At 40.1% G+C, this 17,411-nt stretch overlaps 1 pseudogene; it reads left to right on the top strand.

Moving 5' to 3' along the window:
- The window catches only part of LOC107773980 (protein VACUOLELESS1-like), a 78,591-nt pseudogene that overhangs the window by 43,712 nt on the left and 17,468 nt on the right, over positions 1–17,411 (top strand).

Here is a 17,411-nt window from a genome sequence, read left to right as displayed (position 1 = left end):
AGTAGAAACTTTACCTGACCTTTTGCTTGTGGAAGTGGACCTACGATATCCATTCCTCATTTCATAAAGGGCCACGGGGCTATAACAGGATGTAGTAACTCAGCTGGTCTGTGCATATTATTGTCGTATCTTTGACATTTATCACATTTGGACACGAAACTGGTTGCCTCTTCTTCCATCTTAGGCCAATAATATCCTGCGCGAATTAATGTTCTTACCAGTGACCTCCCCCCTGCGTGATTTCCACAATGTCCTTCGTGCACTTCTCTCATCACATATTCTGTTTGAGAAGGTCCGAGACACCTTGCTAGTGGTCCACCGAACATCTTTCGATAAAGATTTCCTTGATATAAACAATATCGAGCAGCTTTTTTGTGAAGCGCGTGAGCCTTTCCTTTGTCATTAGGCACGGTACCGTGCTGTAAAAAGGCAACAATTTCATTTCTCCAATCCCATATTAAATGATTAAAATTTACCTCGTTTTTATCAGGTTCGAGAACGGAATGAAACAAATGTATGACTGAAGCATTTGTATCGTTTGCTACGTCTGTTGTAGATGCGAGATTAGCTAAAGCGTCTGCCTCTATATTCTCATCTCTTGGGATCTGCACTACTTTCCAAGTTTGGAATTGCTTTATTAACTCTTGTACCTTTGCGAGGTATTCTTGCATCCGCGTCTCCCTGGCTGTATAAGTCCCCAGCATTTGATTGACCACGAGTTGAGAATCACTCTTGATTATAATCTGTGTTATGCCGAGTTCTCGTGCCAATTCTAGACCTGCAATTACAACCTCATACTCTGCTTCATTGTTAGTTATAGAGTGACATTTTATAGCCTGTCTAATAGTCTCACCCGTAGGTGGTACGAGGACTATCCCTAGGCCTGCCCCTTTTACATTAGATGAACCATCAGTGAATAAAACCCAAGTCCCCGGGTTTGCACCATTAAAAACTAGTAATTCTTTTTCTGCCTCTAAATGCATCCCCTGACTAGTATCAGCCACGAAATCAGCTAGTACTTGAGATTTTATAGCGGTCCTGGGTTGATAAATGATTTCGTATTCACTTAGTTCTATAGCCCATTTTGCTAATCTTCCTGAAAGTTCGTGTTTATGCAAAATATTTCGAAGCGGAAAAGCAGTAACTACAATAATGGGATGACATTGAAAATAAGGTCTTAATTTTCTAGATGCCATGATCAAAGCTAATGCTAACTTTTCTAGCTGTGGGTATCGTGTCTCAGCATCCAATAAGGACTTACTTACATAATAAATAGGAGACTATTTACCTTGGTCCTCACGGACTAAAACAGCACTCACCGCGACTTCAGATACAGCCAGATAGATGAGAAGCTTTTCCCCCACCTTTGGTTTTTCCAATAACGGCGGTTTTGACAAATAAGCTTTCAAATTTCTAAGGGCTTGTTGACAATCTTCATTCCATTCAAAATGATTTTGCTTTTTGAGTGCAGAGAAAAACTTAAAACACTTTTCTGAGGATTTGGAAATAAATCTCCCCAAAGCTGCAATTCTTCCCGTTAATCTTTGGACTTCCTTTTTATTAGTAAGGATATCAGGGATTTCTTCTATTGCTTTGATCTGAGAAGGATTTACTTCAATACCACGGTTAGAAACAAGAAAACCCAAAAACTTACATGATGCAACTCCAAATGCACATTTTCTGGGTTGAGTCTCATATTAAATTTTCGCAAAATTTCAAATGTAACAGATAGATGAGAAATATGATCATGAGACTGCTGGGTATTGACAAGCATATCGTCTATATATACCTCCATTGTTTTCCCTAAATGTTCTTGGAACATTTTGGTGACCAACCTTTGATAGGTTGCCCCAGCATTTTTGAGACCAAAGGGCATTACTTTATAACAGTAAGTCCTCCTGTCTGTGATGAAAGAAGTTTTTTCTTCATCACCAGGATCCATTTTAATTTGATTATATCCCGAGTATGCATCTAAAAAGCTTAAAAGTTCATGACCATTTTTCTTGGGTACGACCACCGTGTTAGCTAGCCAATTAGGATACTTTACCTCACGGATCGATCCGATTTTTAATAATTTTTGGACCTCATCCTGAATCACCTGGTTCTTGAAAGCACCTTGCTTTCTTTTCTTTTGCTTTATTGGTGTGAAAGAAGGGTCCTCATTGAGTTTGTGAGTCATCACATCCGGTGGTATCCCTGTCATATCAGCGTGGGACCAAGCAAAGCAGTCTATGTTAGCTTTTAAAAATTCAATTATCATACCTCGCATGTCTGTGCTTAAATTGGCTCCGACATAAACCTTCCGTTCAGGCCATTGCTCAAATAATATCAGTGTCTCGAGCTCTTCAATTGTTGTTTTGATGCTTTCATTTTCTTCAGGTTCCTGAATTGTATCAGGCCTCGAGTCCAAATCTGTCTTTTCTTGTTCAGCTAAAGTTTGATTTTTTGCACCTTCAACTGTTTCCTGTAGTTGCTATTTTTCTTTATTTACGGTGCTCGTACCTGTTACAGCGTTGACACTTCTAGCCGTCTGCTGATCCCCACGAATTTGGAAAATTCCCCATGGTGATGGGAATTTAATAACTTGATGTAGAGTTGATGGGACAACATCCATATCGTGTATCCATGGTCTCCCCATGATCATATTGTAGGCTATTTCCATATCAACTACCTGAAATTTAGTTTCTTTAACAACACCCGTAGCAAAAGTTGTTAGAATTACCTCTCCATTTGTTACCACACTTGAATTGTTGAAGCCTGACAAGGTGTGCGCCTTGGGTATCACTTTGTCTTCAGCTTGCATTTCACATAATACCCTTAGTAGTATAATATTTACGGAACTCCCTGGATCAATCAAAACTCATTTTACATTAGTATCATGTACAAGTAAAGATATTACCAGAGCGTCATTATGTGGAGTTATCACTCCTTCGGTATCGGCGTCATCGAACGAAATACTTTCATTTTCTAAGACCTGCCGCACCCGTTTCCCGTGTGTAATTGTTACCTTAGAAACCTTGCTGGAGGCTATGTAGGTTATGCTGTGAATATCTTCTCCCCCACTTATCACATTCACTATCCTCTTTGGTTAAGGAGGCTTTGGTGGCTCTTGCCTGTTTTTCCTATAGGCTTGTTTTCCTTTTTCACTAAAGTACTCTTGCTTCAATAGATGATCTATTTCACTATGCAAGAATCTACATTCTGAAGTTTTGTGCCCGTGATCATAGTGGAATTCACACCAATGATCTGGATTGCGTCTATTTGGATTTGACCGCATCTCTTTTGGCCACCGTACCTTATCTCCCATGCTTCTTAAAACAGCTACGAGCTCGGAGGTAGAGACATTAAAATTATATCCTCCGAATCGTGCCTTTAAGCTTCTGTCATCATCTCGTGATTCTTGTCTGTTCCAATCATTCCTGAATTTCGAAGAAGAACCAGAGTCCCTGTTCCTCGATTTTTGATCATATTGCTGGCTATCTTGTTTTGACCGTGGGTCTTTTCCGGTAGGTCCCATATATGGATCGTACCTGTTTTTACCTGATCTTTTTTCCGTTTCTGATCTTCGGGGATGTCACGACCCAAACTGAAGGGCCATGACTAGCACCCGACCACACTTGCCAAGCACCAACGTACATTTCATCTAACCTTCATTATTATCTTTTAGGGCTGACGAGATCAATATAAATGGTAGACCTAGATCATGGACAACCAGCAATAAAATATGACGGCATGAACATACATAGCAGGGGATGACCAGACAATCAAGAAACTACATATAAGGTATGAGCTACCACGCTACTATGAAAGACTATACAACAAAAACTAGCCGACAAGGCATACCAAACTATACATGAGCCGACACCTGTCTATGAGCCTCTAAAAGAACATAAGTGTTGCAACATAGCTGGAACAGGGCCCCGACATACCCATAATGTCTATAACAAAAATTGCATACCAAGACCAAGGCAAGTCCGGAGAAGGGATCTCGCCAATCACCGCTGAACTGGACAGTCTACTGTGGTGGGGAGCTGCACCTGCCTGTCTATCAGGACCTGCAGCACGACATGCAGTGTCCATAAATAAAAGGACGTCAGTATGAATAAAGTACTGAGTATGTAAGGCAAGGAACCATAAATACGATCAGTAATGTAAGTAAGGATAGAGAATATACAACCTGTAACATCTTAGTACCTCTGAGGGCTACTTACATGAAATGCATGATACATATGTATAAATACATAAACCTTTAAAGCATTCGCCTCTGTGGGCATCATCATCATCATATCGTACCCGGCCATAATAGGCTCGGTAAAAAAAACGTACCCGGCCATCATAAGGCTCGGTAGAATCGTACCCGGCCACGTGGAGCTCGGTAAAACCCAACTGATCAGTGGTTGCACAATAGGTGTCGTACCCGGCCAACTATAGTGTGGCTCGGTAGAGTAAAATAGATACATATATATAATGCATGCTCGACTCATGGAATCACATTCTAAACCTTTCGGAGTGGCATAAGGTCGGTATCCTCTGTACACATTATTAGGACTAACTCTTCACTATAAACCTTATAAGAATCAGGAAGTACCAACAACATTGATAACATAAGAATAAGAGAAGCAACATTAACATCAATCGTCCCATAAGAGGGAAAACAATGTAAGTACTGCTAGCTTCTAAGAGTAGAGTATCTTGGAAGCTCGTTCATTACATTATGTACAATCAGAGTCGTGCAAAAGAAGGAAAGGGATAGCCTCACATACCTTGTATATACTGCCCCAATCTCAAGCTATGCAATTGTCAAAACTCCTTAGTCTACAATAAGAGAAACGATACTATCATTATCATTTAAGCGTCATAACTATTATGTATCGACCACAACCTATTTTACGATGAAACGGACAGCACCTCCCCTATATATATGACCTCACACCATTCAAAACAGTCACCAAACATCCCAAACAACATCAATAATAAACATATTGAGCATCCCAAAATAGTCCACACACAGCCTAATTACTCCATACATACGACGACCACCGTAGTCGTGTCAAACAACCTGGAAATGTTACGAATAACTATCAGCCCATAACCCTACATATATATGGTGTTTCTCCACACCCTTCCTCCTCCAAAACTCCACAAGATAGTAGTAAAATACGCAGCCCAACAACAACGCAAAACAGTCCACAAAACAATAACATTACTACCAAGCCTTTCGATATATATCTCACAAGTTCTAGCTTCAATGGCTTAGCCGCAACTTGGATAATCTTAAATACATATAGCGTAAGAGGTTCCTTACCTTTATACAGAAATAACAACTCCAATTTGACCTTAAATTTCCATGAAATATCCCTCCAATGCTGCCACAACAACAAAAAAGCGAAACTAGCGATCAATTAGTGTTTTTCAGCACTAGAATCACTTTAGAAGGCTTGAATTGATATTAAGAACATGAGGGAGTATTTACAGAACATAAACCCTTTAAAACAACCTCCCACATGAGCTGGAACGACACAAAAATGAGCAACAACAAGAAGAACAAGAGACTTACTAGCGCCACGGAATTCCCGACACTTGATTTGTGTTGTTTGCCCTTTTTTGGGTCTTGAATCTTGAGAGAACCTTGAGAGGATGTTCCTAGGGTTCTAAGGTCTGAAAATAGTGAGAAGAAATGACTTAAAACGGGTTGGAGGCATCCTATATAGGTCCAAATATCTTAAACCGCCTTAGTGGGCCCCATAGAGAGGTGCTTGGCGCAGTCTCGTGAAAACGTGAATATCTCTCTACTCCGAGATCGTATCGATGAACGGTTTAATGAGTTAGAAACTAGACTCATAGATCTTTAATTTTGTTGGTAGAACACCCCGTAATTCCTTGTAAATTATGAGAAAAGAATAGAAACATTTGACCTAATGTTTAAGTAAAATTATGAACCTAAGTTGTGACAACTTTTGTCGACTTTTGTTTCATAACTCGTTTGACTTCAAGACTTATGATACGGATATTATATGATTAAAATACCTTAATAAATGACCTCTTGAGTGTATTAAGCACCGCTAGATTACCTGAAAATACGAGTTACAACATCCTTGATTCGTTTAACTTCTAATACTGGTTAATCACCCTTATACACTCTTGTATCACTTAAGACCAATAGGATTGACTTCTTATCATCTCAAAGATAATTCCTTCTTGGATTTATGTTAACTAATATATGGCATGAACTAACACATGTGGATATGGGTTGTAACACCCTCCCCCCTTAGGAACATTCGTCCTCGAATGTAAGGGTTTATGGGGAGTTTAAATCATCGTGGATTCCAATGGAAATTTCTGATCAATTTTCCCCTATAAAATGGTCGCTAGCAAAACTTGCAAGTAATTAACACCAACATATGGCTTCACAAGGCTACACAAAGCATTATGCGTATTTACATTATCTACATATCACCATTTTGTATTAAGGAGGAGTATTCTCAAATTATTGCTTACCTCATAGAGTCGTTTCACCTTCCAATGTATCCTGCCTTCCACCAGCATCCTTGTTATCTTCATTCTAGAATAAGTAAGGGTATTTAGACTTCATCTCCTCTTCTGCTTCCCATGTCATTTCTTCCATATTTTTGTTCCTCCACAATACTTTGACGGAAGCTACATCTTTTGTTCTCAGCTTGCGGACTTGCCGATCTAATATCGCCACTGGCACTTCTTCATATGATAGGTCCTCTCATATGAAGATGATAAGACCTCATAGAATTCACCTATAACCTCATAGAATTCACCTATAATAAGACCTCATTTTCCAGTTTCTGAATGGTACGTTCAGCCTGTCCGTCAGTCTGCGGATGAAATGTAGTGCTGAGATTTACCTGTGTGCCTAAACCCTTCTGGAAAGACCTCCAAAAGTTAGCCGTAAATTGAGCTCCTCGGTCTGATATAATAGATATGGGCATACCATGAAGCCTAACAATCTCCTTGATATACAACTTCGCATAATCTTCAGCCGTGTAAGTTGTCTTCACTGGCAGAAAATGGGCACATTTTGTAAGTCGATCAATTATCACCCAGATGGAGTTAAACTTATGATAAGAGCGAGGTAATCCAATAATGAAGTCCATATTAATCACCTCCTCCTTCCCGATCGGAATCTTTATATTTTGAAGCAATCCACCGGGTTTCTGATGTTCTATCTTTACTTGTTGACAATTGGGACACTGGGATACAAATTCTGCAATAGACTTCTTCATCTTATCCCACCAATACTGCTCCTTGACATCATGATACATCTTTGTCGAGCCGGGATGGATGGAATATCGGGATTGATGAATCTCATTCATAATCTTCTCTTGCAACCCTACCACATTAGGCACACACAATCGGCTCTAGTATCTCAGTGCCCCGTCTTTTTCGATCCCAAAAGCCATACTTTTACACTGTTGAATGCTTTCTCTTAATCGTACTAAGATAGGATCTTCATATTGTAGTGCTTTTACCTCGGCTACCAAAGATGATTCTGATGTATTCTGTACAGTAACACCTCTGTCATCAGAGTCTAACAATCTGATTCTCATATTGGCTAGATGATGAAGCTCTTTAATCAACCCCCATCTACCTGCCTCAATATGTACTAAGCTTCCCATTGATTTACGGCTGAGAGCGTCTGCCACAACATTGGCTTTACCGGGATGATACAATATCTCGATGTCGTAGTCTTTCAATAATTCAAGCCACCTACGCTGCCTCAAATTCAACTCTTTCTACTTGAAGATGTATTGTAAACTCTTGTGATCTGTGTAGATGTCAACATGGACGCCGTATAAGTAGTGCCGCCATATCTTCAAAGCATATATTACTGCAGCCAATTCCAAATCATGGGTTGGATAATTCTTTTCATGCTTCTTCAATTGTCTTGATGCATAAGCAATCACATTCCCACGCTGCATCAATACGCACCCCAAACCTATACCTGAGGCATCACAATATACCACATAACCTTCTGTTCCTTCAGGAAGAGTGAGCACTGGTGCAGATGTCAATCGATTCTTCAGCTCCTGAAAACTACGTTCACAAGTGTCAGACCACTGGAATTTGGTAGCTTTTTGTGTTAACTTAGTCAATGGTGATGATATAGAGGAAAATCCTTCTACAAATCGCCTATAATATCCTGCTAGCCCTAGGAAGCTGCGGACTTCTGATGGTGTTGTAGGTCTCGGCCAATTCTTTACTGCATCGATCTTCTGAGTGTCGACACTAATACCCTCATCAGATATCACATGGCCAAGGAATGCTACTGAGTTCAGCCAGAATTCACATTTGGAGAGCTTAGCATATAACTTACGATCCTGAAGCGTCTGTAATACTATCTGCAAGTGGCCCGCATGTTCCTCCTCCGAACGAGAATACACTAGAATGTCATCAATGAATACAATCACAAACACATCAAGATAGGGCCTAAATATAGTATTCATGAGATCCATAAAAGTTGTTGGGGCATTTGTTAGCCCGAACGACATCACCAAGAACTCAAAGTGCCCATATCTTGTCCGGAAGGCCGTCTTTGGAATATCCTTCTCCCTAACCCTCACCTGATGATACCCTGAACGTAAATCAATCTTAGAGAAATACTTGGAACCCTGGAATTGGTCAAACAGGTCATCAATTCTTGGAAGTGGATACTTGTTCTTTATAGTAGACTTATTCAACTGTCGATAGTCGATACACATCCGTAATGACCCGTCTTTCTTCCGCACGAATAGGACTGGTGCACCCCAAGGTGAAGTGCTAGGCCTAATAAAGCCCTTATCCAGCAAGTCCTTCAACTGCACCTTCAACTCTCGCAACTCTGTCGGGGCCATTCTGTATGGAGGAATAGAGATCGGTTGAGTGTCAGGCAACACATCAATGCTAAACTTAATCTCCCTTTCAGGAGGAAGGCCTGGGAGTTCATCTGGGAAAACATCTGGGAATTCGTTGACCACAGGGATTGATTGTAAAGTAGGCGGTTTCGCCTCTGCATCCCTAACGTGAACGAGATGATAAATGTAACCTTTTGAGATCATTTTCCTTGCCTTAAGATAGGAAATAAACCTACCTTTCGGTGTAGCAATGTTCCCTTTCCATTCAATGATGGGTTCACCCGGAAATTGGAACCTAACCATCTTCGTACGACAGTCAACATTTGCATAGCATGAGGCCAACCAGTCCATTCCCATTATCACATCAAAATCAACCATTTCTAACTCAAATAAATTTGCCGAGGTTTGACGACTACAAATCATCACAGTGCAACCTCTATATACCCATCTAGCAATCACAGAATCTCCTATCGGAGTAGATACCGCGAGGGGTTTACTTATCAATTCAGGTTCAATGCCAAACTTATTAGCCACAAAGGGTGTAACATATGATAATGTAGATCCCGGATCAATCAGCGCATATACATCATAAGAAAACACAGATATAATACCTGTAACAACATATGGAGATGACTCGAGATCCTGTCGACCTACTAGAGCATAGGTTCGATTTTAAGCACCACTCGAACTCGCCACTGCACCTCTACCCCTACCACGACCTGTCGACTGCTGAAAACCCCGTGCTGGAGGTCGAACTGATGAGGAAGAACTAGAAACAGATCCAGTCGGCTGAGCCATACCATCACCTCCTCTATTAGGACAATCCCGCATCATATGGCCAGGCTGCCCGCACGAATAGCATGCATCAGAACCTCGACGACACAGTCTAAAGTGGGCCTTGCCGCACTGATCACAATGTGGTGTTGGGGGTCTCATCTGACTAGTATCCCTGTGATGTTGCAAGCCGAGATGCCTGCGAACTCTGACCTGGACCAGAATAGGATAGATCATATCGAGGCCTCTGAAACTGTGGAGGAGCACTAGCTACATGTGGCGTCGAACTCCTCAAAAACTGTGGCCTGATGCGGCCTCTGAAGTCATCAGAATACCCTACAAATCTCGCCCTCTTATGCTGGCCTTTATCCTGCTCCCTAACTGCCCTCTGCTGGCGCTTACGATCCTCTAGGGTCTGGGCATAAGCTTGAATACGGGAAATATCCATGCCCTCCACCAAGGAGGTTGTCGTACACTCATTTATCAGATGTGGTCCCAACCCATTCACGAACATATGCACCCTATCACTCATCTCGTCCACCATATGGGGAGCATACCTTGCCAAAGAATCAAACTGCATACTGTACTCTCGCACACTCATATTACCTTGTCTAAGGTTCAAGAACTTATTAGCTCTAGCTCGTCGTATCTCAACTGGCAAGTAGTGACGAAGAAAGGCCTCAGAAAATTCCTTCCACACAGCTGGAGGAGGGTTCGGACCCCTGGATCTCTCCCAACTATCATACCAGAGAACCGCTAAATCCCGTAGCCGATAAGAAGCCAACTCTACTGCCTCTATATCACTAACATGCATAACCCGAAGTGTACGATGAACCTGGTCAATAAAAGTCTGTGGGTCCTCCTTGGGGTCTGATCCGGTAAACACTGGAGGGTCTAAATTAATAAAATCACGAACTCTTGTACTAACTGGTTTCTCAGCAGCACCTGTATTCTGCCTCTGAGCCTGAGCAGCTACCAAGCTAGTCAATAACTGCAAAGCACTCTGCATATCCTGGTCTGGAGTGCCAGACGGAGGAACTGAAGGCGCTGGGTGCCTTCTAATATCCTCTGGAGGAGATGGAGTAGATGAGGTATGAGAGGGCATCTCACTTTGAGCCTCACTTTGTCCTGCTCTGACTTGGGGCACCTGACTGGTACCCTCTCCCGCTGCTGTATCAAGCCATCTACTAATCGTTTGCTTCCTAGTCGAAGGCATCACTAAAAAAAACAAGGTGAATATTAGAGACGAACACTTACGACTCAACTCTACGCACGATCTAGATTCAGGAAGAAGGTAACAACCCTAGATGTCATGTAGCCTCCTGATTATAAATGTGGCGCGCTACACATCCATAATCAAGACTCTACTAGACACGGCTCATAGACAACCCCTAGGACAGACTTGCTCTGATACCAAGTTTGTCACGACTCAAACTGAAGGGTCATGACTAGCACCTGACCACACTTGCCGAGCACCAACGTACATTTCATCTAACCTACATTATTATCTTTTAGGGCTGACGAGATCAATATAAATGGTAGACCTAGATCATGGACAACCAGCAATAAAATATGACGGCATGAACATACATAGCAGGGGATGACCAGACAATCAAGAAACTACATATAAGGTATGAGCTACCACGCTACTATGAAAGACTATACAACAAAAACTAGCCGACAAGGCATACAAAACTATACATGAGCCGACACCTGTCTATGAGCCTCTAAAAGAACATAAGTGTTGCAACATAGCCGGAACAGGGCCCCGACATACCCATAATGTCTATAACAAAAATTGCATACCAAGACCAAGGCAAGTCCGGAGAAGGGATCTCGCCAATCACCGCTGAACTGGACAGTCTACTGTGGTGGGGGAGCTGCACCTGCCTGTCTATCAGGACCTGCAGCACGACATGCAGCTTCCACAAATAAAAGGACGTCAGTACGAATAAAGTACTGAGTATGTAAGGCAAGGAACCATAAATACGATCAGTAATGTAAGCAAGGATAGAGAATATACAACCTGTAACATCTTAGTACCTCTGAGGGCTACTTACATAAAATGCATGATACATATGTATAAATACATAAACCTTTAAAGCATTCGCCTCTGTGGGCATCATCATCATCATATCGTACCCGGCCATAATAGGCTCGGTAAAAAAAACGTACCCGACCATCATAAGGCTCGGTAGAATCGTACCCGGCCACGTGGAGCTTGGTAAAACCCAACTGATCAGTGGTTGCACAAGAGGTGTCATACCCGGCCAACTATAGCGTGGCTCGGTAGAGTAAAATAGATACATATATATAATGCATGCTCGACTCATGGAATCACATTCTAAACCTTTCGGAGTGACGTAAGGTCGGTATCCTCTATACACGTTATTAGGACTAACTCTTCACTATGAACCTTATAAGAATCAGAAAGTACCAACAACATTGATAACATAAGAATAAGAGAAGCAACATTAACATCAATCATTCCATAAGAGGGAAAACAATGTAAGTACTGCTGGCTTCTAAGAGTAGAGTATCTTAGAAGCTCGTTCATTACATTATGTACAATCGGAGTCGTGCAAAAGAAGGAAAGGGATAGCCTCACATACCTTGTATATACTGCCACAATCTCAAGCTATGCAATTGTCAAAACTCCTTAGTCTACAATAAGAGAAACGATACTATCGTTATCATTTAAGCATCATAACTATTATGTATCGACCACAACCTATTTTACGATGAAACGGACAGCACCTCCCCTATATATATGACCTCACATCATTCAAAACAGTCACCAAACAGCCCAAACAACAACAATAATAAACATATTGAGCATCCCAAAATAGTCCACACACAACCTAATCACTCCATACATACGACGACCACCGTAGTCGTGTCAAACAACCTGGAAATGTTACGAATAACTATCAGCCCATAACCCTACATATATATGGTGTTTCTCCACACCCTTACTCCTCCAAAACTCCACAAGATAGTAGTAAAATACGCAGCCCAACAACAACGCAAAACAGTCCACAAAACAATAACATTACTACCAAGCCTTTCGATATATATCTCACAAGTTCTAGCTTCAATGGTTTATCCGCAACTTGGATAATCTTAAATACATATAGAGTAAGAGGTTCCTTACCTTTATACAGAAATAAAAACTCCAATTTGACCTTAAATTTCCATAAAATATCCCTCAATGCTGCCACAACAACAAAAAAGCGAAACAAGCGATCAATTAGTGTTTTTTGGCACTAGAATCACTTTAGAAGGCTTGAAATCACCTAGGATTGATATTAAGAACATGAGGGAGTATTTACAGAACATAAACCCTTTAAAATAACCTCCCACACGAGCTGGAATGACACAAAAATGAGCAACAACAAGAAGAACAAGAGACTTACGAGCGCCACGGAATTCCCGACACTTGATTTGTGTTGTTTGCCCTTTTTTGGGTCTTGAATCTTGAGAGAACCTTGAGAGGATGTTCCTAGAGTTCTAAGGTCTGAAAATAGTGAGAATAAATGACTTAAAACAGGTTGGAGGCATCCTATATAGGTCCAAATATCTTAAACCGCCTTAGTGGGCCCCATAGAGAGGTGTTTGGCGCAGTCTCGCAAAAACGTGAATATCTCTCTACTCCAAGATTGTATCAATGAACGGTTTAATGCGTTGGAAACTAGACTCATAGATCTTTAATTTTGTTAGTAGAACACACCGTAATTCCTTGTAAATTATGAGAAAAGATTAGAAACATTTGACCTAATGTTTAAGTAAAATTATGAACATAAGTTGCGACAACTTTTGTCGACTTTTGTTTCATAACTCGTTTGACTTCAAGACTTATGATACGGATATTATATGATTAAAATACCTTAATAAATTACCTCTTGAGTGTATTAAGCACCACTAGATTACCTGAAAATACGAGTTACAACATCCTTGATTCGTTTAACTTCTAATACTGGTTAATCACCCTTATACACTCTTGTATCACTTAAGACCAATAGGATTGACTTCTTATCATCTCAAAGATAATTCCTTCTTGGATTTATGTTAACTAATATATGGCATGAACAAACACATGTGGATATGGGTTGTAACAGGGGACCACCCCTTTTTTATGATGAAACTTAGGTACGGTATCTTCTTCAATTCGCAGCTTCGTACTATACATGTTGTAAACATCATTCCACGTGGTTGCAGGAAATTCTCGAAGGCTTTCTTTGAGTCGTCTCGTGGCTTCAGAACTTTTGTCGTTTAAATTACTTGCAAAGGCTATTGCAACCCAGTTGTCAGGCACACGGGGTAGAGTCATTTTTTCACGCTGGAATCTATCAACAAAATCTCTAAGCAACTCCGAATCCCCTTGTTTGATTTTGAAAATATCTTCCATTCTTTTTTCAACCTTTTGTGCTCCCGAATGTGCTTTAATAAAAGAATCTGCAAGCTCAGCAAAAGAATTTATAGAATTTTTAGATAAAAGAGAATACCAGGTTAATGCACCCTTGGTGAGTGTTTCTCCAAATTTCTTGACCACTACTGATTCAATTTCTCGTTTGGTTAAGTCGTTGCCTTTCACGCCTGTTGTAAATGCAGTCACGTGGTCACAAGGGTCTGTAGTACCATCATATTTCGGGATGTCAGGCATTTTGAACTTTTTCGGAATTGGAAGGGGAGCAGCACTTGGCTTCCAAGGTTGTTGTGAGTATTTGTCCATGTCTACTCCTTTTATTACAGGCGGAACTCCAGGGATTTGCTCAATACGCTCATTTTGCTCCTTAATCTGTTTCTGCAATATTAGTACTAAATTTTGCAAATATGAATTATTTGAATTACCTGGTCCCCCTTCCTGTGGTTCACTGGTGGTTGCTCCATTTCCAGAATTAACAAGACCAGAACGGGGATTCTCCAATGTATTAATATTAGGAGTTGGTGTAGGTGGTGCAGCATGCAATCGACTAACTAGAGCCTGAAGAGCTTTGCCGACCTGAGCATCAATTAGCTTTTGTAAAGCTTCATTTGTACCTCCTTCAAAGTGTTCAGATTGTTCTTGTTGATCAACACGGGATTCAGTAACAGGAGTGCCTTCATGAGATTGACATGGTGAATCTGGAGGGGAGGGAACCACGTCACCTTGATTTTGATGAATTTGATTTTCATGGTTTCCCAGTGTGTTATTATTGTTATTGTCGGTGTTGTTGTTTGACATGGTGATAACAATGGACAAGATATAGCTTAAAAGAAAAGATTATCAGATTCCCGGTAACGGAACTAATTTGTTTAACCAAAAATTTGAGTCTTTGATCAAAGCTAAAAAGAAATTAGGGTTACTAATAATCAGGAGACGAAAATAAAATATTTTTGTGAATGATGGTAAAGCAGTAAATAGTTTTGTATTTCAGTAAGATTCCAATAGTTTTTCGTATCCTTACAGATGGTGAGTTCTTCTCCTTTTATAGCTAATTCTAGGAGAAGATGTAATGCCTTTGTCTTAATGAGGCAATTATGAGCAATAAATGACATTAAAAGAAACGTTACACAATCATTTCTTTTTAAATTAAATATTCTAACGTATTTGGTATTCAATGCTGTATTTAGACTCTTTTACGTCATCAGATTCGTATCTTCAACTTCTTCCGATCTTTGGTCTTTAAATGACTTGGATAGGTACGAGACTCGTACCTATTTTAGTAATGGTCCGCACCTATATTGCTTTCTTTTTCCCTTATCTGTTGTCGCCCGTGCCTCTTGGCTATTTATTGTGTTTTGACCGTTTGATCAGTCCACGTGTCATGCCACGTCACCTACAATGTAAATTCAGTTTTTTCCCAATACACTGCCTTCCCTCAATTTTATTGAATTTTAAGAGGCATTTTCCCCAGACTTTGTAGCTTTGAATAAAAAAGACTGACTCAAAGTTAACTTCCAAAAGTCAAAGGGTGAAGAGTTGATGTATCCAGATTGATCCTGATGCTTTTACATGTTAGCTTATATTGTTCTCCTTATTCAAAATGTTAGTTTATATTATTCTGTTTGTACTTTGTGTATAGGAAGTTGTAGTCATGCACTGGACATGTACAAAGATCACAGCATCGGCGGCAATCCCTGATGCCACTCTTCTAGAAATGTTACTTGATAAGGTTTGTGTTTTGAACAAGATGTCCAACATTCATTATTGTAGTGCAAACTCTCATGTAAATTTTTGGTATGTCAGCTGAAAATATGCAAGGGGATCTCTTATGCTGCAGTTGCTGCTCATGCGGATAAGAATGGTCGTCGAAAGTTAGCTGCCATGCTTGTTGAGCATGAGCCACGTTCATCTAAGCAGGTTCTTTAAATTTTTTTGATGCTCTTTGTGTTCCCGCTAATATCCTCTTCCTTCTGGTGGAGCCTAGTACTTCCTTCCCCCCCAATTACAAAAGTTGTCATCTGAGGAAGACTTCTTTGTTCTTGGCTGGCTTTTATCTGTTAATTGGATTTCTACAACATGGTTAGCTTAAGTTAGCTTATGGTGTACTATGCTATTCCTTAGGTTCCTCTATTGCTAAGCATTGGAGAAGAAGATACTGCTCTGATGAAGGCTACTGAAAGTGGTGATACTGATCTGGTTTATCTTGTCCTCTTCCATATCTGGCAGAAGGTATATAAAGATGTCTCAAGTGGACTTTCTTGTGAAATATATACCTGAACTTTGTTTTTTCTAAAAATGCCTAGTTAGTTCAGTTGTTATCAATCGTTATTAATAACCTCGTGCTTTTGCTTTCCAGAGACCAGCTTTGGAGTTCTTCGGGACAATACAGGAGAGACCTCTAGCTCGTGATTTGTTTGTTAATTATGCACAGTATGGAAACTTTTAATTTCTTAATCACTTCAAGAGCAGTTTGTTTAGCCTGCTGAATTTTGTTTCTTTTTCCAATCTCAAGGCATTTCAAGCACGAATTTCTGAAGGACTTTTTCCTATCTACTGGACAACTTCAGGTTGGTTTGTGTGAGACTCCAACTTATACTTAGAAATGTAGAATTTTGTATCCATATTGAATATCATCCTAGTGATATTGAATGCCTGTTTATGTGACTGTTTTGCTGTTCGATTAGAAGTTTTGTGCAAATGAAAGGATTAGTTTTTTTATCTGTTGATCTTTTTTGGATTTCTCCCTTATTATAGTTTTCCTTGTACTGTTTCATTAATAAATAGAAGGAAATAATTTTGATGTCAAGCATGTCATCTTATGTTCTTTAGCACATATTGTCGCTCTTATCCCTCCGTTTATATTTGTAAGTAGATAGAATTTGGTAAAAGAATATTTTTGGAACTAACAATATTTCAATTTGCCTTCTGGGATAGAACTACATTGTGTGTTGATGTGAATCTGATCCTACTTTTGGAAGCCTGTCGTAATCGCTCTGTAGTCCTTCTGTAAGATTTTGTTTTTAGCTTAATTTGCAAGACATGAAAAATTTGCTGCTAAATGCTAATATTTTACAGTTCATGGTGCTTCTCCACTTTTCCCTCTATTCAACTTTATTTATATGACAAAGTTTCAATCTTGTAGGATGTAGCTTTCCTATTATGGAAAGAATCATGGGAATTGTCTAAGAATCCAATGGATAGCAAAGGATCTCCACTTCATGGTCCAAGAATAAAACTCATTGAGAAGTCCCAGCACCTTTTTGCCGAAACAAAGGAATATTTTTTTGAATCAAAAGCTGCTGAAGAGCATGCAAAATTGTTAAGGTGCCTTTGCCTTCCGTCTTAGTTAT

This window comes from Nicotiana tabacum, chromosome 10 (genome assembly GCF_000715075.1).
Source record: "Nicotiana tabacum cultivar K326 chromosome 10, ASM71507v2, whole genome shotgun sequence".
Taxonomy (NCBI): domain Eukaryota; kingdom Viridiplantae; phylum Streptophyta; class Magnoliopsida; order Solanales; family Solanaceae; genus Nicotiana; species Nicotiana tabacum.
This window is presented reverse-complemented; position numbering and strand designations above follow the sequence as displayed.